The following is an 11,997-nucleotide window of genomic DNA, read 5'->3' on the forward strand; positions in this document are numbered from 1 at the left end:
AACCTGACTGAAACTCTTCAAATAAACCGTTCCTCTGCAGATGATCAGTTAGCTGTTTTACAACTACTCTTTCAAGAATCTTTGAGAGAAAAGGAAGGTTGGAGATTGGCCTATAATTAGCTAAGACAGCTGGGTCAGTGATGGCTTTTTAAGTAGAGGTTTAATTACAGCCACCTTGAAGGTCTGTGGTACATAGCCAACTAATAAAGACTGATTGATCATTTTTAAGATTGAAGCATCAATAATTGGAAAGACTTCTTTGAACAGTCTAGTAGGAATGGGATCTAACAAACATGTTGCTGGTTTGGAGGAAGTAACTATTGAAGTTAACTCTGAAAGATCAACTGGAGCAAAAGAGTCTAAACAAATACCAGCAGTGCTGAAAGCAGCCAAACATGAAGAATAATCTTTGAGATGGTTATGAATAATTTTTTCTCTAATGTCTAAACTTTTATTTGTAAAGAAATCCATGAAGTCACTACTAGTTAACGTGAAAGGAATACTCGGCTCTACAGAGCTCTGACTCTTTGTCAGCCTGGCTACAGTGCTGAAAACAAACCTGGGGTTGTTCTTATTTTCTTCAATTAATGATGAATAGTAAGATGTCCTAGCTTTACGGAGGGCTTTTTTATAGAGCAACAAACTTTTTTTCCAGGCTAAATGAGCATCGTCTAATTTAGTGAGACGCCATTCCCTCTCCAGCTTTCGGGTTATCTGCTTTAAGCTGTGCGTTTGTGAATTATACCACGGAGTCAGGCACTTCTGATTTGAAGCTTTCCTTTTCAGAGGAGCCACAGTATCCAAAGTTATACGCAGTGAGGATGTAAAACTATTGACGAGATAATCGACCTCACTGAAAGAAAGCAATCATATTTGTTTAATGTGCATGTTACAGTTTTTTAAAAAAATTACATTTTAAAAGCTAAATGCTTCTTTTCTGGTTCACAATTATATTGTTTTTACAAATCCCACACAGATGTGACATAATGAAGGTTAAAAATGTAACAACACAGCCGCAGGGACACTGGACTGTCTTCAAGTTTAATGCTTTTCTGCCAGTGAAATCCACTGTCATCAGCCTCTTATCCTTTAAACCATCGGTACGCTGCCATGGATGCTAAACCAATTCCAGCTTTAAGTAGAGTCACCACAATACTGTGTTTGATGGATGTCTGAAATATTGCAGCACTTTAACGCAAGAGTGCTGTTGTATGACAAATCATCAGTCAGTGCTTTTACTGTGAACATGTGAAGAAACACTGAGAAGCTAGTGTGATGCATTTTACTCTGCTGGGTGAGAAGTTACAAGCTTCAGATAAATTACAAACAGGTCACATTTCTGAAGGTCAGTGTTGCCAGATAACACAATTAATTTCATGATGCAAGCCAGCAAACTGACCTCATGTCAGTATTGGAGTAACACCTCTGTCCTGTCCTTCTAAGATAGCTTTTTAATCTAATACATTTTTACTGTGTGAAAAGGAAGCATTTAAAACTGGATAGGGAGAAGTTTTTAACATGCAGGTACAAAAGTTTTTTCCTTTACATTCCATTTATAAACCTGCTTCAGTGCATTGAAACATAGTCTGCTATATTTGGAATATTTGTTGGATGACTGACAAGAAATAAAAACAGCAATGATCTTCAAATATTTTAAATGCTGTATTTAATTTGTTGAAAACTATCTGCTCATTTTTAATTTGATGCCAGCAAAATGTTTGAAGAAAGTCGGGCATGTTTCCCACTGAGTGCATCACCTCTTCTTTTCACAGCACTCTGTAAGAACTGAAGAGGATGATTGCTGTAGTTTTGAAAGCTTCAGGCTCTCCTTTGGCATAGTTTTTTCTTCATAATGGCAAAAATCTTTTTAATGGGTGACAGGTCTGGATTACTGTGAGGCCAGTTTAACATCTCAACTCTTCTACTACAAAGCCATGCTGTTGGAATATGTGCTGAATGTGCTTTGATATTTCTTGTAAGTCCTTCCCTGAAAAGGACGTTGTGTAGATCTGATTTTAAAGATCGTCTTTTCTGTGCACCTCTGGACCCTTCTCATCTCTGCTTCTACTTTTGGATCTCTATTTGCACCTGCCTAGAGACCGGTCTGTGACCCTCTGGTGACCACTGCGCCATCCATCCACTTTCTCTGCATATCCAATTTAGAGCCTATCCCAGCTACCATACTGCAAACAGCAGGGTACACACCAGACAGCTCACCAGTCTGTCACAGGGCTAACACACATGGAGACAGACAACCATTCACATTCACCCCTTTAGAATCAACAACTGCCAAAGACAATCAGTTAGTGAACCGATTGTCTATGAGAGGAACCCACGCAGACATGGAGACAACATGCAGACTCCACGCAGAAAGGCCCCGACCAGATGGTGAATTTGAACCCAGGACCTTATTGCTGTTTTCAAACCCTTTGGTGTCAGCAGCAATCTGTCAGCAACCAAAGCAATCACGAGGAGGTTTTTGGTGCAGCACCAATGTCATCTAGCAACAGCCAGAAACCTCCAGCAACCACTTGCTAACCAGTTGGGGAATACAAATTTTCCCTTGTTATCAGAGGTTGCCAGGGGGTTGCCGACCGGCCTCTGGGCCTGTGTGACTGAGGCTTTATGTCCTGTAGTACTCGTTGATGGGTGCTGGATCCCCTCCAGATCCAGCAAAGTGCTGAAAGTGCAGCAGAGTCCCTGCTCTTCCTGTGCAGGTTTGAGGTCTACAGTAAAATTGCAGTGTGCACAGTGCAAGCGTTCAGAGTGGTTCTTCCAGAGAGAAGTCTAAAAATAGCAGTCAGCCTGGAATCTGTCTGGAATATGCCTGAGAACATGACCTTGCAGAGGAGATGAGCCAAATTTAAATCAGATGTTTGGTTTGGTTTTTAGGTAGGGAGGTATGATTCAAAAGTTCTTTCTTCACCAAGAAAGATTACCAATAGTGTCCCCCACACATAATCCAAACATTACTGTCAGACTTATCCATTATTTGATTATTTACTTGTATTCAGTCTTTAAGAAGCCACAGATCAGTAGAATTAAAATGGCTGTATAAACTCCATCAACACTGATCGCTTACTGTGTGACTGCTTTGTTCAAAGATATGAAACCAAACATTTTGCAGCCTACAAAATGTAAAAGTCTCCACCAGTTCCTGCTCAGCTTCCACCCCTCCATGACAGGCAGAGCACAGTGAGTGCGCTCAGTTTGAAAGGCCAAACTCATCTTATTATCAGAGAGCTTAATTCCTATCAGACATGATCATTATTGTTGTCTTGGTTTCTCCAACACCTCATGAGACCGGAAGGACGCTCTCTCTCTCTCTCTCTCTCTCACACACACACACACACACACACACACAAGTTTATGGATCTTGACTGGCACATGTGACACAAACAGTTAATGTCTCACACACACATTTGGCTGTGGAAACGCACACTTTCACCCCAACTGGCAGAGCAGTGTGTTGCTTGGCATTCTGCAAATGTCAGAAGGACAGTGTTCACAAATGCAGCCAGGCACCTGGGAGATTACATTTTATCAACATACAAATGAGCACTGCTTCATAGTAAACTGGGCACAGTGACAGAATGCTAACCATGGCTGAGATGATAGTAAAATAGCTGTGACATTGAATTGTGGTTCCCCTGTGTGGAGTGTGAGTGTGTGTGTGTGTGTGTGCCTGTGCGTCTGTGCACCTTGCTGTGTGTGTTTGCCTTTGTGAATCCTTCTGCAGCTTTGTGTGCACTTCTTTTGTGTGTGTGTCGTGGATGTTTGCAGCCTGCAGTGTAGCTGAATTTGAAAGAAGAATAATCAAATATGGAGACAGTGACGCTCACTTGTATTTATTTTATCTGCAGTCCAGAGACTTGAGATTAAGCTCAAATGGCTGCAGGACAAAACATATTACTAACCTAATCTTAAAATGCAGCAGCCTAGCAAACTATCCAGCTTTGACAAAGCCAGGCTTATACTGCAGAGTGTGCAGAGGTAATAATTTGAAGCACCCAAAATATATGTTAAACATATTCCAGGTTATTTTAAAGAGGTTTATGTTTGTTTTTGTGAATACGGATGTCGCATAAAGCATTTCCGAGCACCTGTCCTGGAGACTTAAGTACACCTGTGAAATCTGATGCAATGCATTACAGTAGTTCTACCTTAAATTCTGCTTTTATGACACTTCCAAATATTCAGTTTGCAGTCCACTTTAGTGCCCAACCAGTACAGGATTTTTAAGACTACTAATACTAATAATTGGTGATTTCAAAATCAAATATATTGGATGATTTTTTTTTTTTCAGACACATGAAACATACAGTAGAGATTTCCTTAAAGGTTGTTTGCAATTATTTATGAGTTCTTACTAAATTTATATGATAATGCTACTTAAAAATAATCTTGTTTAATTGTCACAACTAGTTGTTGATTACTCATTTGTGCTTTGCTCAGATCAGCTGGCTGTGTGACGTTCTAAGCACTTGTTGACAACAGCAAAGTTACAGAGTGCCCCCTAATCCACATTACCCGTTAAATCAAAAACATGGTTAACTATCATTTTTAAAGTTTTTCCTGTTGGCTTTTTATGTCTAAATCTCATATGCAGCACTGAGTCGACCGCTGGTTTTCGACTCAGCATTTTGAAACTTTGATGTTAGCGCATTGATTGACGGCATGTTGCTTTGTCTGAATCAGAAGTGACTATATTTAGATGAGAGGGAGGAGCGCGAAGTTATCAGCAAACACACACACACATCTAAAGACTGAATGGCAGCATCACACAGACCTGCTAATCAGTGCTCGGTAACATCCAAATAAAAGCCGAGAATTTGACTAAAACTGGAGCTCAGCCTTCTTGGATGGTCTGTTTGTACAGTTAACCACACAGCAGCAATATTATTGATCAGATAATTGCAATGATTGGAAAAGGAGACTCAGGAAAATGAAGATGGCTGATGAAGGGCAGTTGTGCCCGAAATGTCACATCTGTGGTGGTCTCCATTAAAGTTGTTTAGAAGCCACTTCTGGTGTGTGGACTCTACTTCAGTGTTTGCAGATGATTGCATTCAAAATGCTCCAAAATCTTTTCTAAGCAACAGAAACCCTGCATTTATACAGTGATGTTTTTCTTTCATTATTGCACTTCAGTAAAGGTTCTATATGATGGGTTCAGCTCATGATCTGCTGGTTTTGAGAGACAAGCCTGAAATACTGGATTTTTCAGTTGTAGGTAGCTAAATGAATCAATATTAACATTAATCAAGGTAGCCTAATTGATTTTTTTCAACCTGCAGCTCCAGCCTGGGACTGACACAAGGAGCAGAAGACATGAAATGTTGATGGCTGATTGATCCTGATTGTTCTGATGCTGAAAGTTTAGACTTTTTCATAAACTAGTTGATCGAAATGGAGACCGAAGTCCAAACTCTGAGTTTAATGGGCTCCACATATTGATTTTAAGTCTAAAAAGTTGACCTCTGTATTTAGGTCTCCACTCTGGTGGTTTTATATTGAAGTTAGAGGGTGTATGGCCTTTCACTGACTTGAACTTTCGCAGAGTACGCTCAGGAGAGTAAAGGTTCAGAACACATATTAACATCAGTTATGTGCAGCTGATATCATGTACCACCGCTGATGTTGGTCAGTTCAAGACATCTGACAGCACCATGTTCAGCGTTAGTCTTTGCTCGTGAAGTGAGTCAGGCGTCCCCTGATAGTCAGTTACTCGATGAGCCTTCGTCTCAGCCACAGTTTGGTTTGTCAGTTTATTCCAAGAAAGAAAAAACTCCACAGGAAGTGCAACACTTCACGATTCGTGGACATCAGCACTCACTTGGCTGCTCCCTGGTTACTAGATGTGTGAACAACAGAGTGTAAAAGATGGGCGTGGCCATCACGGTGTAGGAAGTCTGGTTATGAATCCTTGAACTGTTGATGTTTTGAAATCTGATATGAAGAGCGAGGGTGGATCAGACTGTCAGACCGCATGCTCATTGGTTAATGAATTGTGACTGGTTGTTAGCCAATGAACATACCCTCAAAGCAGGACTTCACAAACCAACAGGTGGCGTCATTGCAGTCACCGTACATCCATCTTTCAAGTGGTTTATGTTCAATATACATATCACTGTAGTTTATTCACACCTAACACAAAGTGTAGGTTTCGCTCAGCATGCTTTCATACAAACTTTGTGCAATGAGGCAAAACGAGGCCAGTTCTAGCCAGGGAAATTTAATATAATGATATTATTAATGTTTTTTTTATTTTTCTGTAAATTGTTTTAATATTTTCAGAGGGAAAAGAGGAAGACCTCAGAGGAGGTTCGTGGATGCAGTAAAGAAGGACATGCAGAGTGTTGATATGACAGAGGAGGATGCTGGGATAGGGTGAGGAAGAGGAACCGCTGTGGTGACCCCTAAAGGGAGCAGCCGAAAGAAGAAAAATATTTTTTCTTTTAGCTCTGAAACTTCAGCTCAGGGATTGGATTTAAGTGTGAGTATTGCATGTAATTTAATTGCAGGAAATTCACTCGAGTACTTCTGTCTATTAATGTTCAGCGCAGTGTTTGCACTGTGCCCTACTTGGCAGGTTTCTAGAACTGGTCCTCAGATGTTGCGGATGAAAGTCTGGCTGTTAGAGTCTGTGTTTATAAGAAGCTTTAACTTCAAGAAAAACAATTAAATGAAAAATAAATACAAATAAACCCCTGTTACAAAAAATTTTATAAAAAGCTACCTTGGTGATTTTCCTTTGGTGGATGCCAAATTTTTATCTGCAGGAAAAATCCTGGAGTGCTTAAAAGGGATTTTGCAAAAATTGTTTTGCTTGATCCAAAACTGAACTGTCACAAGCCGACTGGAGTCAGATAGTTAAATGCTGAGCTCAGTAACACTGAAGGGGAGCTTCAGGTTGAGCTGCAGCCACAGATTAGGACAAAGAGGAGGTGAGGGGCTGAAGGTAGGACTTTCAAAATGAAGAAGTCTGTTGGACGAGACGTGAAACATCTTCACAAAACAAAACAATGTCCAGCATTGCTTAAGATTCCCAAAATTTGGATGACTTAAGATGTTCCAAAATGAAGAGATGATAAAAATTTCTACTAAAGACCAGCTATTCATAACAAGGGAGTCAAGAGAATTTAATAATAATATTTACTCAGTGAATTACTGTGAACATCCAAGGATAAGAAAATGTATTGATGTTAGTGACAATGATTGTAGTAGGAGCTCAGAGACGCTCTGATCTCAGAAGAGGTTTTTTTGTTGTTCTTAGCCACAGCATCAGGTTTGAATCTCCCAGCAGCTCATGAATCAGATGAGATATTGACGTTGGAATATGCCTGAGCTATTTCACAGGTATATGTGATTTATTCATTTCTATTGTACACTTGAGATATCTAGCTGTATGTATGTGCTCTTTATTTTCCCATCAATATGCTAAGGATTATGGCTGCATATAGTGCCTGTCGAGTCATTTTATTGCAAAGAAGAGCTGCTTATACAACCAAAGACAGAGAGCGCTATAAAGAGATGGAGGTGGAGAGGAGCTCCTTCATCTTAAATCCACTTTCTTTGTGTGTCTGTGCATCATATTATACATATGATGCGTGACCACCATAGTGATTTCCATGAAGCCATAGAGTATGTGAAAGAGAGCTTAGAATGATGGAAAAAAAAAAAAGATGGAAGGACCGGCGGGATAAGGAAGCCTCATGGATGGATGGTTGGATCTAGTTGCAGCTCATTATTTTTTCATTATTTTTAACAGAAAAGAAAAAACTTACACTTCATACTTTACCTTGTCAAGCATGCAGAAATGCTTATTTCTGTGTCCACATGCAATATATGACATACTTTGCCAGTTTATTAGGCACACTTAGCTAAAACAGCCTAGGATGACAAAGCTATACAATTCCCTCCACTTTGAATTGAGTCCCTGGATCCAGAAAGATATTTGAATTTGCATTCAGTTCATTCAGCCCTTCTTCGACCATCACTGAAACCAATCAGTTCATCTTTACCGCGGCAGTGGTAATCCTTGAGATACTTGGCTATAAGATGAATAGCCACAAGGAAGAGTACTCTCCATGGAAAGAAGACTAGAGGCTAAGATCAAGGCAGCACGGAGGGAAGTCAGCCAGCTATCCGAAGTGCAGAAAGGGGTGATGAAGAAAGGGGTGCCCAAGAAGTACAACAAGCTGTCCGTGCCTGAGGCCTTAGAGCCTGCCAAACACAGCCTTTGCTAACCGCCTGAAGAGGTATACCAGAGAGATAGAATTCAGGACAATAAACCAGATGTTCTCCACCAAACCATCCAAGGTGTACTCTCAGTGGCAGGGGAACAATATGAGAACAGCACCTCCACCAATGCTGGAAACGGAGCAATACTGGATGAGCATATGAGAGAAGGATGCATCACATAACACCAATGCTCAGTGGCTAGTAGACCTAAGAGCACACCACAGCAACCTCCCTGAACAGGCTCCAGTGACCATCACATTGGTAGACATCCAAGAAAGAGTCTCACATATGAGATATCGATTCACTGATCCACACTACCAGGATCTACAGCACTGACATAGGAATGTCATTCGGACTGGAGAAGTGTAGCATGATGGTAACAAAGAGAGCAAAAGTAGTCAGAACTGAGGGCATTGCAATACCAGAAGGCAACATTGCAGACATTGAGGACAGCTAGAAGTACCTTGGAATCCCACAGGCAAATGGGAATCATGAGGAAGCTGCTAGGAAAGTTGCAACCACCAAGTACCTCCAGAGAGTAAGGTCCTGAAGAGTCAGCTGAATGGGAAGAACAAGATCCAGGCAATCAACACCTACGTCCTGCCAGTTGTCAGATACCCTGCTGGGATAATAAGCTGGCCAAAGGAGGAGATAGACGCCACTGATGACAAGACAAGAAAGCTCCTTACCATGCATGGAGGGTTTCACCCCAAATCCAGCACCCTGAGACTGTACGCTAAGCAGAAGAAAGGAGGCAGAGGACTAGTGAGCGTCAGAACCACTGTCCTAGATGAAACAACAAAGATCCATGAATACATCAGGAAGATGACCACAAAGGATCAGGTGCTTAGTGAGTACCTCAGGCAGCAGAAACCTGAGAAAGAAGAGGAGAAAGAACAGGAACCATCATGGAAGAACAGGTCTCTGCACAGCATGTACCACAGGCAGATAGAAGTCGCTAATATTGAAAAATTCTGCCAATGGCTGGACAAAGCTAGTCTTAATGACCACTCAAAGTGCTGTAGATTAGATTTCACATCCATCCATCCAGAGATACCCAGATCACCTTCTCACCTCCTCCAGCTCTTCTTGGGAGGACACAAAGAAGTTCCCAAACCAACTAATGCAATCTCTCCAGTGTGTCCTGTGTCACCTGGTTGGACAGGTGTCAGAGGTCGAGCTGCCACCTTTTGAAGTGGAGGAGCAGCAGCTCTACTCTACTCTGAGCTAGCTGCTAGTAACAAAGTGCCTGAATATAATTTATACAATTTCAAATTTGCTAAGTTGTCTGTTATGTGTAGACAACAACACTGGTTCATCCCATGAGTTAGGGGCAATTTTATGGTTGTATGATTAGTGTTAAGTAGTTCAAGAAACAAAACAAAACAAAATAAAACAAAATAAAACCTTTGGGCATGATGCATGTACAGGGCCAAATTATAAAGCAATAATTGTAACTGTACTAATAATTGTATTCCTTTGGCCTTCCTTTAACTTTAACTAGTAATGACTTCATGAATTTCTTCACAAACAAAATTTTAACCATAAAAAAAATATTCAGAACCATTTCAAAGAAATATATTTATGTTCAGCTACTTTTAATACTACTGATATTTATTTAGACTCTTTCTCTGTGATTGATCTTTCTGAGTTAACTTCAGTAGTTACTTTCTCCAAACCAGCAAGACTGTTCAAAGAAGCCCTGCCATTAATTAATGCTTCAATCTTAAATATGATCAGTCTGTCTTTATTAGTTGGCTACATACCACAGGCCTTCAAGGTGGCTGTAATTAAACCTCTACTTAAAAAGCCATCACTTGACCCAGCTGTCTTAGCTAATTATAGGCCAATCTCCAACCTTCCTTTTCTCTCAAAGACTCTTGAAAGAGTAGTTGTAAAACAGCTAACTGATCATCTGCAGAGGAACGGTTTATTTGAAGAGTTTCAGTCAGGTTTCAGAATTCATCACAGTACAGAAACAGCATTAGTGAAGGTTACAAATGATCTTCTTACAGCCTCTGACAGTGGACTCATCTCTGTTCTTGTCCCGTTGGACCTCCGCTTTGATACTTTTGACCATAATATATTATTATTAGTCCTTAGTCCCATAAGAACCCACCGTGACACAGGTGACACCACCCCTTGAGAAAATCTCTTGAGACTCATTGTCTCATTTACAAGAGAGACCTGTTACATACATCAACAACCAAAAAAATGACATAAAAACAGTAATAACACTTCTAAAAATCAGTACCATACAATTATCAACAAAAGGGTTTTTACTGATAACAAACACAAGTACCTACAGACATATTTTCAAATTCCTTTATTAAAATTTTGAACTCCCCAAGTGTAACTAGACTGGAGAGCTTCAGATCCTGCTGAAGCCTGTTGCAGTTGGAGGGGGCAGAGAGGGAGAATGCTTATTTTGCCAAGCTCAGTACACACTGATGGAACACTGAATATAACAGAGTCCTGAGAGCGAAGACTGTGGTATTGTTTTTTGTGTGAAATGTAATATGACAAATATGAGGGAACCATATGGAGGATGGATTTGTAAATGAGAGTATACCATTGTAACAGTCTACGAATATGTAGAGAGGGCCATTTAACTAAAGAATATAGGGTGCAATGGTAAGTGAGGGCTTTGCTACCTGTGATAAATCTAAGCGCTCCATGATAGACAGTGTCCAACAGACATAAAGATCTGGCAGAGGCTTTCGTATACACAATATTCCCATAGTCTAGAATACTCATAAAAGTGGCAGAGACAAGTTGTCTTCTGACGTTTTTTGAGAAACAACTCTTGTTTCAAAAAACGAAGCCTAGTTTTAACTTTCATTTTTTAAGCAGATTTTGAATGTGGGGCTTAAAAGTTAAATTTTCATCTATAGTGATGCCAAGATATTTATAAGACATTACAAAATCAGTGAGCACGCCCTGTGTGCTGGTGACAGCAGGAAGATATGCGGGCACCTTCTTCTTACTGGACAATAACATGCCCTTTGTCTTACTTGCATTCAGTAACAGTCTAACTTGCAAAAGTTGAGACTGAAAGCTGTCAAAAAAGGACTGTAAGTGCTCAAAAACAAGGGCAACAGATTTTGCACGACAATAAATTACTGAATGGTCGGCATAAAAATGAACAGCTGCAGTTGTAAGACCATGGCCCAAGTTGTGAATATAAATGGTAAACAGTGTAGGTCCTAAAACTGACCCTTATGGAACCCCCCCTTAGAAATGTCCATATAACCTGTTGTTTGATAACCATATTGTACACACTGTTTACGGTCAGTATATATGATTACAGAGATTAGAACATGCCATAGGTTTTAAAGGTATTACGCTGCAGTGGTTTGAATCATATTTATCTCATAGACTCCAGTTTTTTTCATGTAAATGGGAGGTCTTCTTAACACACTAAGGTTAATTATGGAGTTCCACAGGGTTCTGTGCTAGGACCAATTCTATTTACACTATACATGCTTCCCTTAGGCAATATTATTAGAAAGTATTGCATACATTTTCATTGTTATGCAGATGATACTCAGCTTTATCTATCCATGAAGCCAGATGATGCACATCAATTAGTTAAACTGCAGGAATGTCTTAAAGACATTAAGGCCTGGATGACCTCTAATCCTGCTTCTAAATTCAGATAAAACTGAAATTCTTGTTCTCGGCCCCACAAATCTTAGAAACATGGTGTCTAACCAGATACTTAATCTGGATGGCATTACTTTGGCCTCCAGT

Source organism: Archocentrus centrarchus, unplaced genomic scaffold (assembly GCF_007364275.1).
Source record: "Archocentrus centrarchus isolate MPI-CPG fArcCen1 unplaced genomic scaffold, fArcCen1 scaffold_29_ctg1, whole genome shotgun sequence".
NCBI classification, from domain to species: Eukaryota; Metazoa; Chordata; class Actinopteri; order Cichliformes; family Cichlidae; genus Archocentrus; species Archocentrus centrarchus.